Below are 18,873 nucleotides of genomic sequence, written 5' to 3'. Positions count from 1 at the left end.
AAAGCGATAAATTGCTTATAAAGAATCTCATAGCAACTTATCTTACGTTATCAAAATTCAATCTTATTTTTGTGGGCATTTATTCGTACATTTCTCTGAAAAAAATAAAATAATAAAAAAAATCAAACGTGTTGTAGAAACTTGAAGAAAGGCGTATAATTTCTGCAGTTTCAAATCCTTGTAAACCACGTAAAAATCGACAATCAGGCACTTCTCAAATTTGTACAACATTCTTTAAAGAGCCCGGGCAGTTCTCCGATCGGAGCCCGTATTTGCTAAAGCCGGCTCTGCGGAAAAGCATTTGAACTTGAATGAGTTCAGCATTTTCTGGGGAAAGATATAATTGGAAGTTTTATTGCTGCAATATTAGATCCAACAATTTACCTTTTTAACTTCGTGTTTGGTCCTAAAATAACAACGTCCCGCGCAAAATGGAGTGTTAAATAAGATACAAGTACTGTACTGGCCATTATAGTTGTTACACCAATAAGGAGCAACGCACTTGAAATTTACACAACAAATGCTGTGATATGCAAGTGATTAGATTTTTAACACATTCATGTAAAATAGGGTGTCAGCGGTGCCACCTGCAATGCGTTTAATTTAATTGTCGTATATCTGTCGTATTTAGGCATACACAGTAAAAGGAAATAATTTTTTACCGACTTCAAAAAAGAAGATTATGATTTCGGCTTGCGGCTTTTTATGTGTGTTTTCGTATTACTTCAAGAATAACGGACCGATTTGAAAAATTCTTTTTTTGTTTGGAAGGGTATGCTTTCCAGATGGTCCCATGTTAATTTTGCCTGGATCTGTTGAGGGTTCTCGGATAAATCTAAGAAATTTTAAATTTCACACTTGTGGCTACGTAGATTAAGCTTTCGTCATGCGCGATACGTCACAGGAGGTCACGTGGTTTTGGCGTGAACAGTGCATTTTTCGACTTGGGTATCTTGCCTCGCATCGGGATTTGATTTTCACGGCGCCGCCGGCTAATTTAAATTTTGTCTTACTAATGTATTTCTTACTTATGTAGGAAGTCAGTAAATTAAAAGCATTTTGCTGCAATAATAGTTGAATTAATTATTTTTTTTTTGCTAATAAATAACTTCATTTGGTCATTTTTTTCTTTAATATTTCAGTTTTGAAATATATTTAGTGTTAAATTCAAGGGGAATTTAAGATAAAAATCCCCCCGCCGCTCCCTCCGAAGATTAAATTTATGTTCCTTAATAAATATATCGTAACTGGCGTCCGATTTCTGAAGTTTGACTAGTATTCTAGATTTAATATTTCATGACGCCGTCAGCTTAATTTACAGTTAGGGTAATATTAATTTACAGACTTAGTTGGAATTTTTTTATTAACCGACTTCAAAAAAGGAGGTTATGATTTCGCATTGCGGCTTTTTATGTGTGTTCTCGAATAATTCCAACACAAGTGGACCGATTTGAATTTTTTTTTTTTTGTTTGGAAGAGTATACTTCACAGATGGTCCCATTGTAATTTGCTCTGGGTCCCAGAGAAATCCAAGAAACTTTTAATTTCATACGTCATGGTCACGTGGTGTTGCTGTGATCGGTGTATTTTCACACCTAAGGTTTTGGCTTTCTCTTGAACGATATTTAATTCTCGCGGCACATGGATGATTCTCAACGCTGCGCCGCATGGTAATTTTTTATTATAGGTGTTACTAATGTATTTATTACTGCGTAGCAAAGCAGTAAATTAAATATATTTTCCTACTTTAATAGTTGAATCAATTACCTTAATATTTTATTTACTAATAAACAACTTTATTTAGGCACTAAAATATAAAGTTCTTTATTTAATATTCCAATTTTTACATAGATTAAGTGTTCAATTGAGGGGTTAATTGAATACAGAACACTCCCCCTCAAGATTTAATTTATATTCTTTAATAACATACATTATAACTGTGTTTGATTTCTAAAGTTTGACCAATATTCTGGATTTACTATTTCACGATGCCGCCAGTTCAATTTGAAATTAGGGTTATATTAATTAGCAAGCTTCAAAAAAAGGAGGAGGTTCTGAACTCGTCGGATTTGTTTTTTCTTTGTACAATGTTCCATAAATACTCGAAGACACCTGTATCCAGGGGCGTGCACAGGGAGGGGGGAGGGACACCTGTTGGCCCGGGCACGAGCCAGGAGGGGGACCAATATTTTTGTAACTAACGGTGAAATATAGGGGTAAACAATATAGAGATGGGCCCGAAAAAGTCATTTGTGATGGGCTCCAAAATTTCTGTGCACGCCCCTGCCTGTACCGATAAGGAAAAGTCTTTTTTTGTTTGAAACAGCATAGTTCCTCGGCGGTCTAATGTTAATAAAGTTCAGGTTTGATGAAATTGAGGGAACTCTTCAAATACCATATACTCACATTTAAATCGATTTGTACTTTATTAACTTTGTATATCGTCTCACTTAGTGAACCGGTTTTTATGCTTTTTTTTTGTTTAATAGTGGTTTTATTCAGGGGTGGTCTAACTTAGGTTCCAAATCTTTTATTTCCCCTATTTGTTCTTTAGGGAAAAGTTATGGGTAAAACAATAAATTTCATGCAATTTCCCTCACAAACGATTAAATATAAAACCCATTGATAAACAAAGGTCCTAAAACAAAGGTTTATACTTCTTTACCTACAGTTAAAGAAAGTACTAAAAATGTATATTATTAAGAGTAATGATAGTGAAAATTTTGAATTAAGGATTCTCTGAAGGAAACACAAAATTCATTCTAGTGGAATTTTAAATCTTCATCTATAGTGGGATCATGTGAAGAAACATGCGACTTTTATCACGAGTTACATGACACTAATTGCGAAACAAATTACAATTTACAATATTACAATTCTAAAATTTACGATTTTTAAACTTAAAGCGATTTTTTTTTTAGTGACTCGTGCATTTGCTTTCGGAAAGCAAACTTTGATAAAAGTTGAACAATTGATGAAGACATTTTTTTTTGTACATAGTTATGCATTTGAAAAAGCCTTTCTTCACAGTCGTCGGAAGTCTTCGAGACGCTCGCCGTGTTATTTACACCACTAAAAAATCAAAAAATAAATTACTTTTAAATAAAAAAAAACTGCCTTCAAAAAATGCCCAGGAACTAAAAAGCAAAAAATAACTGATTACACTTACATACTATATCCTACACAAACATAGAAATGAAATTTATTTTACAATTCCAGTACAAAAACCAACTAAACTAAACACCGATTTATAAAATAAACACTAATTTAAATTACTATACGATGAATTATTTTAAATACCTAACTAATTATATACGATCTCTTAATTTTTAATAAAATTTTGAAGTCGGGGCCTCCTATAAACTACTACCTAACGTAACTGAGTAGGTTTAGTTTTAAAGACTAATTTCGCGTATAGTTAAATTAGTGTTTAATTCAGGATTCGGTGGGTTTTCAGTTACGTTATGTAGTTGTTTATAGGAGGCACCGACTTCAAAAGGTTATTAAAAATTAAGAGATCGTATATAATTAGTTAGGTATTTAAAATAATTCACCGTATAGTAATTTATATCAGTGTTTATTTTATAATTAGTTTAGTTGGTTTTTGTACTGGAATTGTAAAATAAATTTCATTTCTATGTTTGGGTAGGACATAGAATGTATGTGTAATCAGTTATTTTTTGCTTTTTAGTTCCTGGGTATGGTAGAATTACGGTAACCGGGTCGCGGCGATAAATGTTTCATTCTGGCAACCAGCTACTTCCATTAGCGACAGAGCAATATTAGCAACCCTACAACAAAGCTGATTTGCTATTCGTTTGGTCAATCGGCGATACACAAAATTGTAATTGATTTGTCTCATAAATCTTTTTTTTTTAACTAGCTGCGTGCCCGGCGTTGCACGGGCTACGTAAAAAACGAAAGAGATGTCCAATTGATGTTTTTGCATTACTCTGACATCAGTTTCTAAAGCGCTAAGGAGCAAATAAATACGCGTAATGCAAGGTTTGCAAAACACCAGTAGAGCATATTTTTGGCAAAAATCTCTTTAAAGTTAATCATAGTTATCGATAATGCAAGTTATGCGTATTTTTAATTAGCACAAAAGATAAAAATACATGCATTATCAATTATAATCTGTGCTCACTTTAAACTGAATTAAATCTGATAGACTATATCTGACACATACTTCTTGGTTGCTTACGTGAAAATAAAGCACCAAGACTTAATAAATACCAATTAGCATTAATTTAATACCAAGTCATCAGATTCGAATTAAGCTTTAGTTAAAATCCTTAAAAACAATATTTTTGTTCAACTCTGTTTCACTTAAAGAAATTCAAACAATCTTAATTTAACATGTTCTTTTAACGATACAAACTGTATTTCAAAAATAGAAACAGGAAGGAAAAAGAGAGTTATTACAATTCGAAAACTCACCCATGTGACGGGAAAAAGTCCAACAAAATAAACATAATTAGTCGCACATCCTAAATGTACCAAAATATGAGATCGGTGAATAATAAACTTACACTACAATCAATAAACATAGCTAAAGAAACAACTTTCATATGCTGAAAAGCGTTAAGAACGTTGAATGTAAAAAATAAAAAAAAGACAGACGATAAAATAAAGGCTATGTCAGAGTAGGGCAACCAATTTTAAACTAATTTAAAATGAAATTCTAGATGGAAACGTTGTTTTAAGATTTGGACAGCAGCCAAAAAATCTCTTTTAAAACAATTATTAGAATTTTACTTGCTCGCGCATATGCAAAATGGTAACAGGAAAGAAATAAAAATTCCTTAATAACGTTATGTTAATCAACGTTTTAATTAATATCTCTGCTATTTAAAGTCGCACAATTACGAGATTGGTCCTATTGTTTTCTTTGGAAAATTTCGAATTGATCGGTATCTCGTTTGACTCCCGATTCGCAATGGTTCTAGAGAAGATAGATCTTCAGACAGACAGACAGACGCGAACAGATTTTAATATTATAGTGGACTAGCCTGCGTGCCCGGCGTTGCACGGGCTACTTAAAAAATGAAAGAGATGTCCAATTGATGTTTTTGTATTACTCTGACATCAGTTTCTAAAGCGCTAAGGAGTAAATAAATACGCTTAATGCAAGGTTTGTAAAGCACCAGTAGAGCATATTTTTGTCAAAATTCTCTTTAACGTTAATCATAGTTATGAATGATACAAGTTATGAGTATTTTCAATTAGCACAAAAGATGAAAATATATGCATTATCAACTATAATCTCTGGTCACTTTAAACTGAATTAAATCTGATAGACTATATCTGAAATATTTATGTACAATTACGATCATCTTTTTACATAAAATGACACACGCATTTTGATTGATTATGTGAAACTAAAGCACCGAGACTAAATAGATACCAATAAGCATTAATTTAATGCCAAGTCATCAGATTCCAAGCTAGCTTTAGTTAAAATCCTTAAAAACAATTTTTTTGTTCAACTCTGTTTCACTTAAAGAAATCCAAACAATCTTAATTTAACATGTTCTTTTAACGATACAAACTGTATTTCAAAAATAGAAACAGGAAAGAAAAAGAAAGTTATTGCAATTCGAAAACTCACCCATGTAACGGGAAAAAGTTCAACAGAATAAACATAATTAGTCGCACATCCTAAATGTATCAAAATATGAGACCGGTGAACGATAAACTTACACTACAATCAATAAACATATCTAAAGAAACAACTTTCCTATGCTGAAAGGAGTTAAGAACGTCGAGTGTAAAAAAATAAAAAAAGGACAGACGATAAAATAAAGGCTATATCCGAATAGAGCAACCAATTTTAAACTAATTTGAAATGAAATTCTAGATGGAAACGTTGTTTTAAGATTTGGACATCAGCCAAAAAAATCTCTTTTAAAACAATTATTAGAATTTTATTTGCTCATACGCAAAATGGCAACAGGAAAGAAATAAAAATTCCAGAATAACGTTATGTTAATTAACGTTTTAATTAATATCTCCGCTAATTAAAGTCGTACAATTACGAGATTGGTTCTATTGTTTTCTTTGGAAAATTTCGAATTGATCGGTATCTCGTTCGACTCTAGATTCGCAGCGGTTCTCGAGGAGATCGATCTTCAGACAGACAGACCGACAGACAGACAGACGGACGCGAACAGATTTTAATATTATAGTGGATTTTATAGAATTATATTTTTAAATTTCTGAAAGTTGATTTTTTTTTCTGAAAATTGGCAACGTAAACTGTATCTTTTCAATTTTTAGATCGACGAAGCATTTTATAAAATTTTACATCGTGGAATGTTTTTCACTTTTAACTATTTTAAGTTGTTGATTTAATAATTAGTCATTCATATCTTTTAGATGCTTTTTTTTTTAGATTTTGCTCGCCGTAAGTACTTTCCTTCATGTTTTATTGTTCCATCTTTAATTTAAAATTTATTAATTATTGTAATTATTCAGTAAGGTAAAATTAAAATTTGCAGTTATATGGTAACGTTCTCTGACTGGATCTTTTCGTGTAGTTTAATTTATTATCTAATAGATTATTTTCGTTTTACTGTTACACTTTAACTGTACTTAATGGCGTTTTCTGTTTTCTTGACGATTTATTTCATAATTTAATGCCGTTTTCGATCCAATTTTTACTGTTGTTAAATTTTGTTAGAATTTATTTTACATTTTTTTGTTCCTTAGAATTTGTTTCAAGGTGTTTTGGTAGAGTAATTTAAACTTTAACGGATTTGTTGAATCATTTAATTAGAATGTTATTTTACATTTTAACAGAGTTTTAACGTCATTTTGTAGTAATTTTAATTTATTTAGCAATTTTTTTGAATTTTAATACACTGTTAATGTTACATAATGTTTCGTTTCCTTTTTGCCCATTTCGCTCATTGCTAGTTATGTATTTTGTTCGAATAAAATGTGCACGATAGCAAAAAACAGCTTAAGTTATTTATTTATTTATTTTATTTATTTATTTATTTTTTTTTTGCATTAAATGTTTTTGAAAACTATCAATTATCTGTTCCAAATATCCACTCCCCTACCCTTTTTTTTTCTTTTAAGTATTTAATTGTTTTCTCTCTTGAAAAAATGCTAGCTATACTCTATGATTTCCTGAATTAGGTTTTATAATACGTTTCTTTGTATACATTGTTACATTATCATTATTTAAAAGAGGAAAAATAATTTTAATATTTTTTTCCTTTGCGGTTACGATCAGAGAAAGAAGAAAGTTAACAGACTCTTTGTTACCAAGGTGATAGTTTGAGTCATCGAGAGCTCCGCCCATTTTTTTTGGGGGGGGGGGAGTCCATTCTTATTGGTGGATTTCCTTTGTTTACATTGAAGTACTTTGTTTACCTTGAGTCGTTAGGTGCCAACTTTGGCTGTTTTTGCAAAAATCCGCCAACGCGACCCGGTTACCGTAATTCTACTCTGTGTATTTTTTGAAGGCGGTTTTTTTTTATTTCAAAGTAATTTTTATTGCCTGTTAACGTTTAACGTGACGAGATGCGTATGTATTATAATTTTTCGTTACTCTAAAGCATAAACACAGAAAAACGAAACGAGTTGAGTTGTCTCGTTTCTAGCCCCACCAGCAGTTATTCTTTCGTCGTCTCAAGGTCGAGATCAATCTTCACATCCTCCCCACCCTGGTCTATTTCCAGAGGGATGACCAGTTGTATTGGTCTTCTGATTTTTCGACGACCACTTCTTAAGACACATGATCGAATTTTTTCGTCTCGTTCCGGAATGAGTTCTTTCACTACTGCCTTCTTCCATAAATGTCGTGGTTGAACGTCTTCTTGTAAAAGAACCACGTCTCCAACTCGAATCAGCGGTTTCATTCTACGGTGTTTCACTTCATAAAAATTTCTTAAATCTAGGAGATATTCTTTGCTCCACTGTTCCAGAAATGGTCCTGGATTTTCTGTTGTTGCCGCCATCTCTTCGTTAAATTGCTGTCAATCAGTTTGGGGGAAGATGGAATAGAAGTGATTTTATGTCCGATGAGAAAATGAGCGGGTATCAGCGTTTCATCAAATTCCTCTTCGCTGTTCTCTTGTATAATAAGTCGGCTGTTGAGAGCGGCTTCTATACCTATTATTACTGTTCGTAAGCTTTCTTCATCCAAACAAATTCTTCCGAGTATTTTCCTCAAACATCGTTTCACAGATCCTACCATCCTCCCCACCAAGCTACTCGTGGTACAATAAATTTCCTATTTATGCCGTTGTGAGCGTAAAATTGTTGAACCTTGGAGGAGATGAGGACGTTCCAGAGATTTGTAAGCTCCTTGTTGGTAGCATGAAAGGTGGCTGCGTTATCAGAGTAAATTGTATGAGGAATCCCACGTCGGGAAACGAATCGTTGAAGTACCATAGAGGAATCGATCAGTCGAAAGATCTGAAACGGTTTCTAAGTATAGTGCTCGGGTTGTAGCACAAGTAAAGAGTGCAATATATGCCTTTTGTGTTGTTAAATGGTGACGAACATACAGAGGGCCAGCGAAATTGATTCCAGTGACAGAGAACGGTGAGGATGGACGAATCCTGTCTGCTGGCAAAGGTGCTTTCAATTTGTAATGCACAAGATAATCTTGAAATTTTGCAGGGTAAGCAGTTTCGCAAAACTTTCTTGATGGCCTGTCTACCTCGTAATATCCAATACTTGTCAAGATTTTCAGAAAGATCTATACGAACTCCAAAGTGGTGCAGACGAATATGTGTGTGCTGGATCAATAAGGAGGTAAAGCGATGAGAACCATCAAGTAACAACGGATGTCGTTGAGTCCGACAGTTGAGCAAATTGTAATCGTCCTCCAAGTCGTATAAGCCCATTTTTGAGGAAGGGATTAAATTTAGCAATTTTTGAAGTATCCGGTATAGACTCTCCACGTTTTAACAGTTCAAGTTCTTGAGGGAAAGATTCCTGCTGAACTATAGAAATATATCCAATACTGTTGAGCTTTTTCCAATCTTGAGCATTTAGTTCATCTTTCTTTTTTCATCGATGATTTACAGTTTGTTATGAAGCGCATTATCCAAGCAGCATTCTCCATACAACTTAAAATACTTGCTAAAACGTGAAATATCAATTATAGGGTTAACAGTAGAAATGTGAAGTACTTCGAAAGTTTGTTTTCGTACTTCAGGTTTATGAGAGGTGTCCTTTACGTTAATGGAGCAATCATTCGGCCATGATTCTGGTGGACCTGCGAGCCAAGGTGGACCATTCCACCAAATGTGCGACGAATTCAACAGCGATGCCGTTACACCTCGTGACAAATAGTCTGCTGAATTTTCTTTTCCAGGGCAATGCCGTCATTGTGCGAGATTAGTGTGGCTTTGAATTTCCGTAACCTTATTGCAGACAAATGTTTTCCATTTGTTTGGGTCACTACGTATCCAACCCAAAGTTACGGTTGAATCAGTCCATAACATAGCTGACGATGAGTTCAAATTCATTTCACGACAAAAATAAATAAGTAATCTTGCCCCTGTCAAAGCTGAGAAAAGTTCTAGCCAAAGTAAGGTCACCTTTTTAATCGGAGCAAGTCGATTACGAATGCACGTGATGTGAATTGCTTGAGCTGTGCGTAAGTAAAGAACACTTCCATAGGCACGTTCGGAAGCATCGCAGAAGACATGAATCGTATATTGACCTTCCGAAGTGTATCCAATCCAGCGAGGAACTTGAATAGAAGGAATAAGAGACAGTTCATCAAACCATTTGCGCCATTTAATAACTGTATCGGGAGGCAATAGTTCATCCCACTGAATACCGCGTAACCATGTATCTTAAAAAAGCAATTTACTGTGCAAAATAATTGGAGCAAGGATGCCCAGGGGGTTGTAACAACTTGCCGTTGAACGTAAAAGTAGACGTTTTGTGAGTGATGTTTCAAGTCAACTACGTCTGATGCTGGAAAAATCGTGTGAAAGTGTATCAGCGTGAGAGTTCCACGATACACCTAAAACTTGCGTATTAGTGTTTTACTGAATACCTGTATCCTTCCAAACACTGAGAAATAGTGGTGAGCCCATTTACCCATAGGCAATTTATAATATACCTATGGGTATATTATATATTACCTATGGGTACATAGTTATATACAAATTGAAGCTCTCACAACTTTTGATAAGAGTCGCGAGAGCTTGAATTTGATGATATAATGCTACAATGTCCTCTTCATTTTGCGTACTGGAAAGAATGTCGTCCATGTAGAAATTTTTGTATACTTCTGCTGCTGCAAGAGGGAATTCTGACTTATGACGCGTTGCTAGTTTTCGTAAAGTAGCAGAGAGCAAAAAAGGACTGCAACCGAGACCGAACGGAAGACGTTAGAAACGATAAGTTACAATTTCATCTTCTGAAAATTCTAGACCTTGAGGTGTAGTGACCGTTTGAAACCAAAAGAAACGAGTGGCATCTCTGTCACGTTCATCCAGGGAGAGCTGTAAAAATGCTTGTGTACCATCGCCGGTTAAAGTTTGTTCGTGTAGCCTAGAACGTAACAGAACAAACAAAATGTCTGGTAATAAATTAGGTCCTACTTCCAACGCGTCATTTAATGAAGGTGAATTGGGCATTCGTGAAGAAGCATCAAATACAACACGCCATTTTGTGGATTCTTGTTTAATTTTCTTAACAGCATGGTGAGGTAAATAAAACTCTTTTCCGTTATTTACATTTGAAGGGCGATTTCGACTTGATCGTTCTCAATATAATTCTGTATGCAGTCTTAATAATTACATTTGAAAGATTGGTTCGAGGCGAGACGTTTGGTCAATGCATGAAATCGATTTCCAGAAATGTCAATATTGTTGCAAGTCAAGTCAACGTCCTTTTTCCTGTTCACGGAAGTCTTACAATTCTGCGTCTATATGAATCATGAAATTCTTGTAATATTTTAGAGTCCAATGCATTCATGTCAGTGTGACGAGTTTCTTCTTTAATGCCAATTGTCTCTAAGTCCCAAAAACGGCGGATATCATTATCTAAACACGTTGATACATTTTCCACAGCAACATGATTAACTGAGGCATTATTTTTCAAAATAACATTGGAATGTGTGCCAAAGAGTACAAAACCAAAAATAGTTGGAATAAGAGGAAGAGATTCAGTTACTTTAATAGGAGATTCAGCTTTCATTACATTCCAATAAAAATCTCCACCAATAAGCAACTCTATTGGTAAATCTAGTTCATCGTCTGGAGGATCATCAAGTTTAAGTTTTCTGTTTCGGGCAAAAAGAGCAATATATGTAGGAGCAGGTGGATGTGGGGTGTATGAATTGAGACTCTCAAACGCTGTAACAGAAAGAGTTCGTTTGTTCTAAAAACTTGACAGCTGGAATTTTACTTTTCGACGTTGTTCATTAGTCGTTTCAGTAGATTCAAAAGAATTCACTTTTAAAGAACCTAAACCGATTGCTTCAAGTTGTAAATAATCAATTAATTTTGATTGTACAGAGCTGGACTGACTGCCAAAATCTAAAATACATTTCGTAAGCTTTGATATACCTATGGATCCGGTAATATAAATTCGAGCAGATTGTAGATAAGTATAATTCGTTCTAACTACGTTTATTTTGTTAACATCATTTGGAGTGGCTGTGATTAACTGTCTATTCTGTGAAACTTTTCAAATCGATACGCAATGTTTTCCTTTACACTTCATGCAATGCACCTTTTCTCTTCGTGTAAATTTTTTAAAATTATAACTGCAGTTAGTGCAAGAAAACTTCGTCCTGAATTCTTTAGCTTCTTAATAAGTGCATCAATATCAGCCACAGTTATGCAATTTTGTGGCCAATGTCCATAAGTATCACAAAAAGGGCAAAAGGGCATTGGTTTCTTTGATCGGTTTATACGTTTAGCATTTACTTGAAACGAAGACATAGTAGGCATGATGGGAAACGACTCACCTTGTATCTTTTGTGCAGTTATTGCGCCCTCTATTTCTTCTGAAAGAAATTGTAATAATCTCGTAATATTCCCCTCGTTTAGCTTTTTACGTTTTACGTAAATAATCAATTGTTTGCAAATTTCTGTTGGAAATGCTCGTAAGATTTTTGGGACTAAAACCCGACCATAACTGTCTATGTTTTCACCTAGTGCACGCAATGCCTGTAAACGTCTATTGCATTCGATATACAACACATTGAGTACTCATATGCGTAAGGCTTTCTAAAAAATCCAGATGTGATTGAATTAAGCGATTTTTATCACCGTATTTTTCCACGAGAATTTTCTTCGTCGTACCGTAGGTATCTGCGATCACACTAATGCCGTCTACTAGGCGCTTTGCTTCATCTTGTAAATATCTGCGAAGAAAAACATGTTTATCATCAGTAGATAACTGAGAGTTCTTATCAATTGATGACTCGAATTGTTCCCAAAAATTTTGCCACTGCTCCACATCACCTCGAAAGGGTTCCAGTTTAATAGCGGGTAATTTTACTGTAAATGATTGTGTTATCGGGGGAAGTGTTGCAATGTCAGAACATTCGACACAGGAGCCGGAAAATAATTTAATGGAATTTGACGTAATAATTTGTTTGCTTTAAATATAGCACGATTAGCCTTATTTTATATTTTATTATTAGCGATATTTTTCGTAGCAAATCTAAACAGAGAACGGAAACATCTATTCACATAGGGTTTCTATAAATCAGTAGGTTTACCAAAATAAAATTATTTACGCCAAAAATACGACGACAGTGCCAGTTTCCCTATTATCGAAAAATCCCCTCGTTTAAAAATAGCAAACTTTCCAACGGTCGAATCGTGTGAGTTCGCCATATCAAAAAGTCATATAATAGCCCGGTCAATTTAGACATAAAAATAGTGATCAAATGACAAAAATTCCGGGAAAGCTAAAATTTTGTAGGGATCTTAGGCTTACTATTACAAATAAGGTGCCAAAAGTCCCCATCGATCCCATGTGCGCTAAAAAAGTTATTCGGGGTCAAAGGTCAAAATTTTAGGTTTTTTTGGATTTTTCTCAAAAACGGTAAGTTTTATCGAAAAGTACCGCAGGCTAAAGTTATAGATCTCAAAATTCTCTATAAAAATGGTCCTTATGATTTTTTTCTCCAAGACCAACCTTCCCAGATATTGCGTACTCTCAAAAGACAGCCAGTCATTTACAGAATCCCCTCTAATCGCATGGCCTTGAATAACATCTGGCTATTCTAGTCCGTGTGGCATCGTTCACGTACCCAAAGGGATCGGACCTACTAAGGGCATGGGCGCACCCTTCAATATCGCAGAGCCCCCCCCCCCCCCTAAGAAGCAAGAGTCCCCCTCCAAAAACTGGGAAAAATACCCCTCAAAACAACCCCCTTTTAAATGTTTTTTGAGCTCTCAAACTGTAACCACATTTCATACAATAAAACATAGTTTGGCTGGCGATTCACATTATTATCTTGACTTCTGACAATGTTTGGCCTTAGTGATACATTGTGAATAAGATTTCTGGATTCTAATCTGACTCTAAGAAATCCATCTCTCTTGGTTAGACAACAAACTGTGTTTGACGCTTCTTTGTCTAATTTTACGCATCGTCTCACTGCTTTAGTATAACGTAAGGTATTGGAAATCATATAATTCAGTAGTTACGCCCTCAAGCACCATTTCTTTTGAAGTTTTATCTGATATTCCTTTTTTTAAGAAGATGATCCGAGTTTTCCCACTTCTGCTTATCAAAGAACTCAAGTTGAAATCTGAAATTGTAAATTTTCGCTATACAATCGAATTTTTTAAACTTGTTATCGTACTATGTTTGGATCATCAGCTCTTGCTCTGAAAACTAGTTACTTTGAGAATCTAAAAAAATATAACACTAGGCACTGCGATGACCATCATCAGAGAACTTGTTTCAAGACGGATTACGACGATCAGTTCGAAGATGGACAATGAACATGTATAATTCCAGATTTCAATTTTGAAGCAGAGAGACTGCTATGAGCTCATCGATAAGCAGAACTGGTAAAACTCGGCAGCTCCCTCTTTCAAAAAAGGGACTTCCGATAAAACTTCGAAAGAAATTGCATGGTGGCGTACAGTAGTATGGTTTTCAAAACTTCACGTCATACTAAAGCAGCGAGACGATAGGTAAAATAAGAAAAATAAATATCAGGTACAGTTTACTGCCTAACCAAAAGGGATGGATTTATTCGAGTTAGATTAGAATCTAGAAATATTAAACCACAAAACCATCAAGCCACAATTTCAACCAAGACTGAAAATTATGAGAAGTAAAATAGCTCAACTCGCATGCCAAACTTATGTTTTATTGTAATCAATGTGGTTTCAGTTTGAGGGCTCAAAACACATTAAAATTTCTTTAGCAACGTATTTTGTTTCAAAGGGTGACTGATGTGGGCTGTTGCAAGCCACATTATTTTAAAATTTTTATGCTTAACCTTTCTTCTCTATCATAGGTAAATTTGACATTTTGAGCCAAAGTTATCTGCTAAGTGGAGAATTAAACATTTTTTTTTACTAGATAAGAAATGCTTTTATTACTTGTGTTTTTTTTTCATATCTATGTAAGAATTAATTAATATGAAAGCAAACTTTTACAAATCATAACTTCTAATTTCTTTTTCTCTAAGTACGGAGCAACACGATGTTATTCAATTCTGACTATATTATTCAAATTCAAGACTCAACGCATGTGTGGAACTTTAAAATACAGTTTATTATTAAAATGATCTTATGCAATGTGTAATCTACACAAAAGGCCTGCTCTTAAGAGCGATAACATCAAATTTCTCAAATTTTGATATTTGATGAAATTATTACAACTTTTTCCAGTTTTTATGCATTTATGGTCAACTTCGAGGCGCGAGCGACACCTCAAGATATTTTTTGCGGTCAAAATCCTTTTGTTGAACCAAATATCTCTACAAAAGACAACTTTTCCGGCTATTACTTAGCGTTTATGAGATTTTGATTTTTTTCAATCCACCCTAATGAGCATGGAGAGTATTTCAAATGTAAGTTCACCTCGAACAAAAGCGGGATTAAGTTAATCTGAATCCAGCTTTTGTTGTAAAAAACACTGCTTATTTTGTGGCGAGGAAGCGGATGAAGAGGCTGAGAAGAACAAAACGTTGAATTATCGCAGAAAAATTTATAAAGTTTCCACACTTACATTCAAAGAATCCCTTTTAAAATTAGCTAAAGATCGTTCTGAGGTGTGTCAAAAGCTGCTCTTGCACGTTTTAATTTTGAGTATGATTTAGTCGCTGCTTTATGAATTTTTCTTTCATTATTCTGCGTTTTCTTCTTCTCAGCCTCCTCATCCGCTTTACAGCCACAAAATAAGCAGTGTTTTTAAAAACAAAAGCTGGATTCAAATTCACTTAATTGCGCTACAGTACGAGGAGGACTTACTTTTGAAGTGCTAGCCTCTTTATCCTCACTTTGCTGCAAAGATTGAATTTTTCCGGGTGTATGATTTTCTGCAATCCACGCGAATTGTAACGGACTTTTGACTTCTTAAATAATCAGCATTCTTATCATTTAAACCCGAGACTTGCATCGATTAAATTTGGCATTCCATAACTGCCCAGAAAAACAGTTTCACCTTCAGTCAAAAGTTTATTGCAAATAGAGCGAAATTGTGACATTTTTCTTGAATATTAATCAGCACAAACAACAGTAGACGATTGTGATACATACGTTTATTCACTCGAACTGCACGTTTAACTCTAAAAGAAGCAGGTACGTCAGGGGTGCCCTCCCCCCCTAGGAGGGGTCATGTCCCAGACTGCTCCATCGAAATTTTTAGGGGGAGTGTTTTGAGGGGTATTTTTTATTTGGGGGGAGGCATGCTTTTGAGGGGGATTTCCGCGAAAATAAGGGGGGTGCGCCTTTGCTCTTAGTGGTTTTAATGGGTTGGGCACCTCTGGGTACGTGAACGATGCCACACGGACTAGAATAGCCAGATGTTATTCAAGGCCATGCGAGTAGAGGGGATTCTGTAAATGACTGGCTGTCTTTTGAGAGTACGCAGTACCTAGGAAGGTTTGGTCTTGGAGAAAAAAAATCATAAGCACCATTTTTATAGAGAATTTTGAGATCTACAACTTTGATCAGAGGTACTTTTCGATAAAACTTACTGTTTTTGAGAAAAATCGATAAAACCTAAAATTTTGATCTTTGACCCCGAATAACTTTTTTAGCGCACATGGGATCGATGGGGACTTTTGGCACTTTATTTATAATGCTAAACCCAAGGTCTCTACAAAAATTTAGCTTTCCCGGAATTTTTGTTATTTCCATTGTCTAAATTGACCAGACTATAAAATTAGGCATACCGAATGTTTTCAATTCCGAAATCTTCCAATATTTGTCGTCTTAGTTCTTTTTTTCCTGATTCAATTGACTTTCGGCACCAATAATTGTCGTATATTTTTCGTATTTAGGCATACACAGTAAAAGGAAATAATTTTTATTGCGTGTTAACGTTTAACATGAAGAGATGCGTTTGTACTATTCCTATTCCTATTCCTATTCCTATTCAGAGTCACAACTGACTACAACTGTATTTATGTCGAGGACTGCATACTAAGTGCCTTTCCTCCATTATTTTATATACCGATAGATGGCAGCACCATCACCGGATTGAACAGTTAATGAGAATTTAGAACTAGTCCAGGAGCTAATAGCTACCTGGTGCTAGCACCCCCAGAGGTATCGTTTCACTTGGAGGACATTGAGACCACGAGCATATTTAACGTCGCCCAGTCCCCTTTAATGACGACGGTGGGTCTTCGACCATCGAGGTTCGAACCCAGGACCCTCCGGTCCCGAATCCGACACTCTACCAGGGGCGGCAAATAGGGGGCGCGAAAGGGGGCGGTTGCACCCCCAAATTTTTCACTAAGAATAATATAAAATGGTAAAATTCAAATTAGATAACTTAGAAAATCATTTGCCTGAATTTTCAGAACAGAAAAAACAGATGGAGGATAAGCGTTTGCCTTAACTAAAGAAGTAATCGCTTCATATGGGTTAAATATTTCAAAATTGAGTAATCTATGTTATGATGGAGCATCTTGTATGAGATACCCGTACAGTGTAGAATCTGTGTAATTTTTACGCGTACATTTCATGTCATTTTACATAAATTTTTATGCTCATATTATAACTTAATGTTCAGCTAGTAAGTGTTCATTGACGCCATGTACTAGAAACACATTTTAGCAACTCGGTGTATCATATGCTTTCATGGGAACTCTTTGTAAAGATATGCTATTTTTGAAAAACATCTCACATCAAAAAATACTTTCACATCAACAAATGTATCTTGAGGCTCTTTACTTGACAATCTCCGAGTGACACAAGATGATCTTCAAGAGTTATAAAAGCCCCCTGGAAGAATTACTGGAAAGCGACCTTTTCATTGATAAAAAAATTTGATGTCATTTTAATATGTATGCCTTTGTCTGAATTTTTTGTTTACTTTATTTATACTGCGGAGCGTTTTTTTTTTTTTTTTTTTTTTTTTTTTTTTTTTTTTTTTTTGATAAATGCTACACTCTATCATAAAAATTTTAATTCGCTAATCTTAATTCTTGGATTGACAATTGAAACTCTTAGTATTTTTCGCATTAATGCATACTTGAACCAGGTGTGGAACTTTGTGACAGAACTTTTCGTAACAGTTTTTAATGTATGCCAATGTGGAAGAGGTGACAAAACCCAGATGAAGTTTTAGTCAAAATATTAAATCAATATTTTGAATAAGCTGATCAATTCAGTTTCTCAAGAAATTGAGACAGAATTTAATGAGCTATATTTATTATTGGTCTTAACTTCAATATTATGTAGGTCGGTTATAGAAAGCGAAAAAGAAAATATTACACTTATAAGTAATAGCATGAGGGAAGAGGAATTGTTTTGTGAATTGTGATTATACTTTTTAATGACACAAAATAAATACTAGCCTATTTAAAAAGCTTTCTTGGTTATTTTAAAGAGAGGAATCTGAAGGAAATGTGCTTTTTTGACATAACTTTCTTGCTTCCATTGTTTTTTGACTGTTTCAATCAGGTCAGTCATTTGAGAGATGATTTCCGTGATTAAATTGAAAAACCGATGTAAATAAAGCACACATTTACACGAAAATACAGCATATAGCTATTTCAAGGCTACAAAAATGGAGCCTCTTCATCGGTGTAAAAAACTACGCACACAACCAGAAAGTTGTAGGAGAACTGAACGTCAACCAATTTTGACTTGCGTGTCTTAGGAGGTTAGAGAATTGCCTTCGAAGCGCAATGAGGCAAAGCAAGACCTTCCTCTTTAGCTATACTGGCAATAAACTAAGTCATTGGATATTGATTAACTATAGTTACAAAATTTTCTGTTCTTCCTGACTTCAAAAATAGCAGATTAAAACTTTACTAAAAAATAAAAACTAGTACCGAGATATTTTGTGAGATAACTTATAACAAAATAAATTTAAAGCATCGGTCGAAAAATTTTTAATTGTTCTTTATAAACCTAATTATTCTTAACATTAAAACCATTTAATTATCAGTTCTTGTGAAAAACAATATGTATTTTATACCGTTCTGAAGAAATTCATGTTCAAGAAACTCGACCCCCCAAACGAAATGCTGAAATGCCGCCCCAGCACTCTACCGATCGGGCTACCACGGCCCCCGTTTGTACTAGTATTACAATTTTTCGTTACTCTAAAGCATAAACACAGAAATCGAAACGAGTTGAGTTGTCTCGTTTCTAGCCCCACCAGCAGTTATGCATTCTTCGTCTCAAGGCCGAGATCAATCTTCACATAATAATCTGAGTAGCTGATTTCTCACAG

The sequence above is a fragment of the Uloborus diversus genome, chromosome 1, assembly GCF_026930045.1.
Source record: "Uloborus diversus isolate 005 chromosome 1, Udiv.v.3.1, whole genome shotgun sequence".
NCBI classification, from domain to species: Eukaryota; Metazoa; Arthropoda; class Arachnida; order Araneae; family Uloboridae; genus Uloborus; species Uloborus diversus.
The sequence above is the reverse complement of the archived record's forward strand: the minus strand, read 5'-3'. Positions refer to the sequence as shown.